A 5,705-nucleotide genomic window follows, 5' to 3' on the forward strand; every position below is an offset into this window, starting at 1 on the left:
GTGCGCTTGACTTCGGTCACGGTGCTTTTCAACACAAATGAAGGTTCTTTGACATTTCTCGAGTGCTGGGTAGAATCGAAGCAGTGCCACATGGTTTCCTCAAACACAGCAGCCCGATGTCTTTACGCACTGCACCACGAATACTCCCTGGAAATGGGGGATTAATTCTGAGTGTTCATGTCCAGCGGCGCGCGATGGTTCCCTGAGGTCACGCCCAGACTTCGCCGGCGCACTGCTGGATGCTGCAACGTGTCCAGAGGCAGTAAATTCAGTGGAATTTTAACATCACCGGACGTTCAAGTGAGGAGTGTGCAGGGAAAGTAGCCCGGATGCAGTACACGGCACATACGTACCGGCGGGCCACCGGTGCAATCGCCGATGCTACGCGATCTCAGAAGCGACGTGATATCTCAGAGGCTACGCTGGTGGGCACAGATTTGGAAATTCAGTTTCATTAAATGAGGGATTTCAGTTTTAAGGAAGGGTGAATATTGAAGACAAAAGAATTCGCTATGGAGAAATTTGAAGTGCAGGGCCTCCTTCTAATTTGCGAGGAGTTGGGTATTTGCATCGGCTTCGCAAAAACAAAAGTTGCAGTTCTCGACGTCACGGCCCTAGAAGAGGTGACGGTCGAGGGAGGCTGACGAAGCTTGAGAAAACATTACTGAAAGAAAACAAAAAGCAGAGGAGTGCGAGAGGCGCGAGCAGGAGGCAGCGCAACGGCACGCTCCTATACGATGCCAGAGCTTGAGCGCGAAAGTCAGGTACTCAGATGGCAGATAGCGCGACGTCAGCTCCACACTTTCGAGGCAGGCGAAAGCATAGTTAATTTCTTCGCTCATTTCGAAAGTGTGCCCGAGAAAGATGGTGTCAGCCGGGACTTTTGGACCGAGAGATTACCCGCGCTAATCCCGTGGAGTGTCGCTAAGTGCTTCATGAACTGCTTGTCCGAGGAGAAAGCAAGAGACTACGATAGGGCTAACCCAGGCTTTGTTCAGACACTTTAGTCTGGAATTTCGCGCCGACATCGAAGGCTGAGAACAAAGGGTGGCAGAATTCGCCGAGGATAGACGCACGCGACAAAGTTTCCGCAGTGCGCCGCGACAATCGGAGAGAAGCGACAAAGCGCGATATGTTGCCGGGAAGCAAAAGGGTAGCAATTCTGTCCGTAGGAATTTCCAACCGGAGACTTTAAATTCCCCGGGGACGCATCTGGAGAAAGAGGACCTACGCACCTCAATCAGAGGAAATATGCAAGAAGGCGGCAATTTCGGCCAGCCTGCAAGAGCAAGTCAGCTATGGCTCTTCGAATGGTTCGGAGCAAACACTGACGGATCGAGGAGAACCCTTCTCCGATACGGAAGCTTTCAGGGCGAAAACACCGGAGGAGACTCAGAGACTGATGGGTTTGTCTCCTATTGAGCAGCGGTCAGAGGACCATGGAACGGTTTCCGAGGCAGTTGCGTGCAGTGACGAGTCAGACGTGTTAGTAGCCGGAAGCGAAGAGAATGCAGTAGAGAGCGGCGGTTTTCCCGCACAAGAAACGGAGGACTCGTTAGGGCCAAGTGTGTAAGGAGGTGGCAAGTGCGATCAGCCTGCCGCAATAGGTCACCTATGGCTGTTCGCATAGGTCAGAACAGATTGTGAATAGAAGGCGTAGGCACAGCAGGAGAAAGACGGACGTGGTCTAGGCGCCTAGAATCAAACGTGCGAAGCGCCAAGGCAACATAGACAAAGGCGCGAAAGTCAAGATCCAGCCGAAGACTGTGAAAAAGTGAAGGACGGTAACTTCCGAGCTTAGGCGTTTTCAGAGATCGGGGATCGGCGTGATGTCCGCCGTGAAAAAGAGAGTTTCGCGAAGATTCAGGCGTAGTAACCGTCTCTTAAACGCATTGAGGGCGCCTCGTTATAAGCAGAGGGCCAAAGGGAAGCGTCCTGGTGGCTGCTACAAGCGCTGGTCACTCGCGAGGGCAAAGAAAGTCCACTGCCTGGCACCTAGGGGAACAGTGCACGCGCGTGTCTTTGATTGTACCCCTCTACTAGTGCGTGGAGGCTCTTGTTCTAAAGTCGTAGGTACCAGGTGTGTCAGGCAAATAACGAGTTTTGCGGTCTTTGCGACCGCACTTTGCGAGAACTCTAGAAGGCGCGACTCTCTCGAGCTTGTCTGAATGGATGTGTTAAGGCCTAAAAAAACATCGGGAAGAAGCTTTGCAAGCTGTTTTGTTCTTTCGTATTCTTTTTGTAGGAGATTAGTTGCGCGCTGAGCGCTTGACAATTCGTAAAGAATAGCACAATCTCTTTAGCACAAGCACAATATAGCACAATCTCATTTTCGACTCAGGTTAGTTCCATAGTTTGAAGTGGAAAGTTTACGTGACAAGTGTAGAATTGCAGGGCAAACAGGGTCATTGCTGCATACAGTTTGGAAGGTCACGCGCAAGTTGCGCAAATGATATGTTATGCTTTAGCGGGACTTCATAACGAGTCATGTTTGATTTGGCAGGAGTGCTTCTGCAGGCACGTTTTTTAGATTGCGTTCATGATCTTTAAATTCTTCGATGACATTAATATTTTGGAACGTTTAAGTTTCAGGAATTTTTGTGAGACAAAAGACGTGATATGGCTGATTGTTTTTAGTTAATTTCTTTACTTCCATGAAAATGTGACAGCTGAATAACACTGGAGAAAGGAAAGCCGTCAGTGTTTTAGTTTCTTTCCTTACACGGAGATAGATGAAGGCTGAAGATAAAAAGCCTCAATGTGAGTTTAATCGCGATTTGTTTTGGATAATCGGCACAATTTTTTTGCTCTTGTTATTATTGGTCGGATTTGGTGATATAATCTAATCACGCTGCGTCTTTATTCTTTATTCTTTATTCAGAGATACCCCGCTTTGCCCGGGGGCGTGCAAGCAGGGGGGGGTTACAACTTCGAACAAAAGACATCTTCATTCGCACAGCACACTTGGTCACAAGATAATCGATTCCACTCTGTTACAGTTTGGACAAAGAATGAATTAGCATAAAGGTTCGTTCTAGCTCAGTATTCTCGAATTTTAAAGTCATGATATGTTCTCTTACATACATGGTGCGGTGGTTTAAAATAAGTGTCTCTATTAATACCGGTTTTGTTATTATATGTGCTCAATAGCAATTTTAGTCGCAGTTTCCTTCGGCGAGACGAGAGCGCTTCCCATCCGAGCTCACTTTTCATTGCAGTGCAGCTCTCCTCTCGCTTGTATCGCCCATGAACGAACCTTGCCGCTCTGTTTTGTATTCGCTCGATTTGGTCGATCAAGGTTTTCTGGCGAAGGTCCGAAACACAACACGCATACTCCAAGATCGGACGAACGAATGAAATATAAGCAGATTTTTAGGGCAAAAGGTAAAGATTTCAAATTTCGCTGAATAACATTTAGCATACTGGCACCATTTGCAACTACATTACTCACATGTGCGTTCCAAAAACAATTACTTGAAAGCGTGACACCCAAATATTTATACATAGATTGCTGGTCAATAATATCAGTGTTAAAAAAATAACGGGTTTCTATTATTTTCGTTTTTTTTCGTGATAGACACATGAAGACATTTGTTTTGTATTTAGTTGCATTTTCCACTTCTCACACCATGAAACAATGTTAGTAAGATCAGCTTGCATATCGATGGAGTCCTGTTCATTTTTTTATTTTTCTATACACTACGCAGTCGTCGGCAAACAAGCGTAAACGCGAAGATATCCCGGCAGGAATATCGCTAATATAAACTAAAAACAATAGCGGCCCTAAAACAGACCCTTGAGGAACACCCGATGTGACCACGACCCAAGGAGAAGTAACGCCATTCAGTATTACGCATTGCCGACGCTGCGACAAGTAATTGGCAATCCAGTTACACACTTCTTGATTGACATTTGCCTCATGAAGTTTTTGAAAGAGCAATGAGTGACAAACCGTCTCAAACGCCTTTCGAAAATCTAAGACACAATCTGTTTGCCCGTTCTGATCCACCTCAGCCACTAGGTCGTGATAGAATTCAATTAGCTGTGTTGTACAGGACAGTCCCTTGCGAAAACCATGTTGATTATCAATTATTAATGTTGTTGTAATAAATGTTTCATTATGTCTTCGTACAAAATATGCTCTAATATTTTAATCGGAATGGATGTTAAAGAGATAGGCGTATAATTGTTTGCGTATTTTTTCGGACCACCCTTATGAACCGGAGATACATGTGCCATTTTCCAGTCCTCCGGCAGCACTCCAGTAGAAACAGATTTAGTGTAGATTAGATAGAGGTAGGATGCGATTGGCCAGGCACAGCGCTTTCTCATGCACTTTCTCAGCACTTTCTCCCATGAAATTTTCCAAAGGTTGTTTTGGGCAAAAATACGGAATGAAAAAATCATTAAAGCAAGCTGCCTTAGCTGTATCATCGGATAGGACCTTATCGTGGTGAACAACTTCATTTACTTGCGTTGAGTCAGATCCGCATCCTTTTACGTATTTCCAAAAAGGCTCCGGATTTGTTTTCATATTATCATTAAGTCGATTGAAGTACTGGTCTTTCGCAAGGTGAACTTTAGTTTTATATTCATTTATGGACGCCCAATTCACTCTGATTAATAATGTGTCAATTCCTACTCGTCGGCGTGGCCACCCGCGCGCGCCGCCACACTCACCAGACTTGGTGGCTAGGAACGACGACCGTTTCAAGGTCATGTGAACCCGACTGCTGGAGTAGCGACCATCATCCGATTTACCTTGGCTTATCTTCGGGCGGAACAGGCCGCCTCCGCCGACTATGTCGAGTGGTGGACTGGGATCGATACAGGGCGGTATCAGAAAGCAATGTATCCAACTTCATGGTGGACCCGTCCCATTGTCTTAAGGCGGCATTAGTTGAGGCGACAGGTGCGTCGTGGGTTGATGAATCGCGAACCGCTCCTGATTTGCAACTTCTGCGTCTCTGGGCGTCGCGCCGCCAAGCAGAACTTGCATCAGCACGCGACCCTGCATCAAATACCCTTCCCTTAGAGGCCCAACGCCTTACTGCAGTAGCTCGGCGCCTTGAACACCGCTTAGAACGTGGCCGCTGGATGGACTGGTGCTCTTCTCTCGGACCTTCGTCATCCAATGCCTCCATTTGGCGCACCTTCCGAGTAATGGAACGTGGTCGGCGCCCTCCAGAGCCCGCAGCTTGCGCCTTGTTAGCATCGGGCCAGACACCAGCAGTATTCGCAGAAACTGTCGCCCACACCTTTTTCTCCGGCTTTGGACACAGCACCGCCTCCCTTCGTTGTTCAAAACTGCCTTCCCGCGGACGCAGGCACGCCGCCTACGCTCTCCGACATCGAGGGTATACAGGCTGTCTTCACCATGGCGGAATTTTTAGCGGCAATCGACCTGACGAAGCCATGCGAGGCACCAGGACCGGATGGCACACCGTATGAACTTTATAAAATCACGGAAGGCAAGGTTCTCGAAGTGCTGTTGGGGGCCATAAACGAAGCTTGGGCTACAGGAGTCATGCCCGATTCATGGCGGTATGCAGAAAAGGTCTATTCCCAAACTCGGAAAACCCCAAGATAATATCGTTCATATGCACCCAATAGCACTAACCTCAACGTTAGGCAAGCTGATGGAGTGTATGCTAGCGACACGTATTGCATGGTGGCTCGAGCGGTACTCATGGTATCACACTGGC

The sequence above is a fragment of the Dermacentor albipictus genome, unplaced genomic scaffold (assembly GCF_038994185.2).
Source record: "Dermacentor albipictus isolate Rhodes 1998 colony unplaced genomic scaffold, USDA_Dalb.pri_finalv2 scaffold_14, whole genome shotgun sequence".
NCBI classification, from domain to species: Eukaryota; Metazoa; Arthropoda; class Arachnida; order Ixodida; family Ixodidae; genus Dermacentor; species Dermacentor albipictus.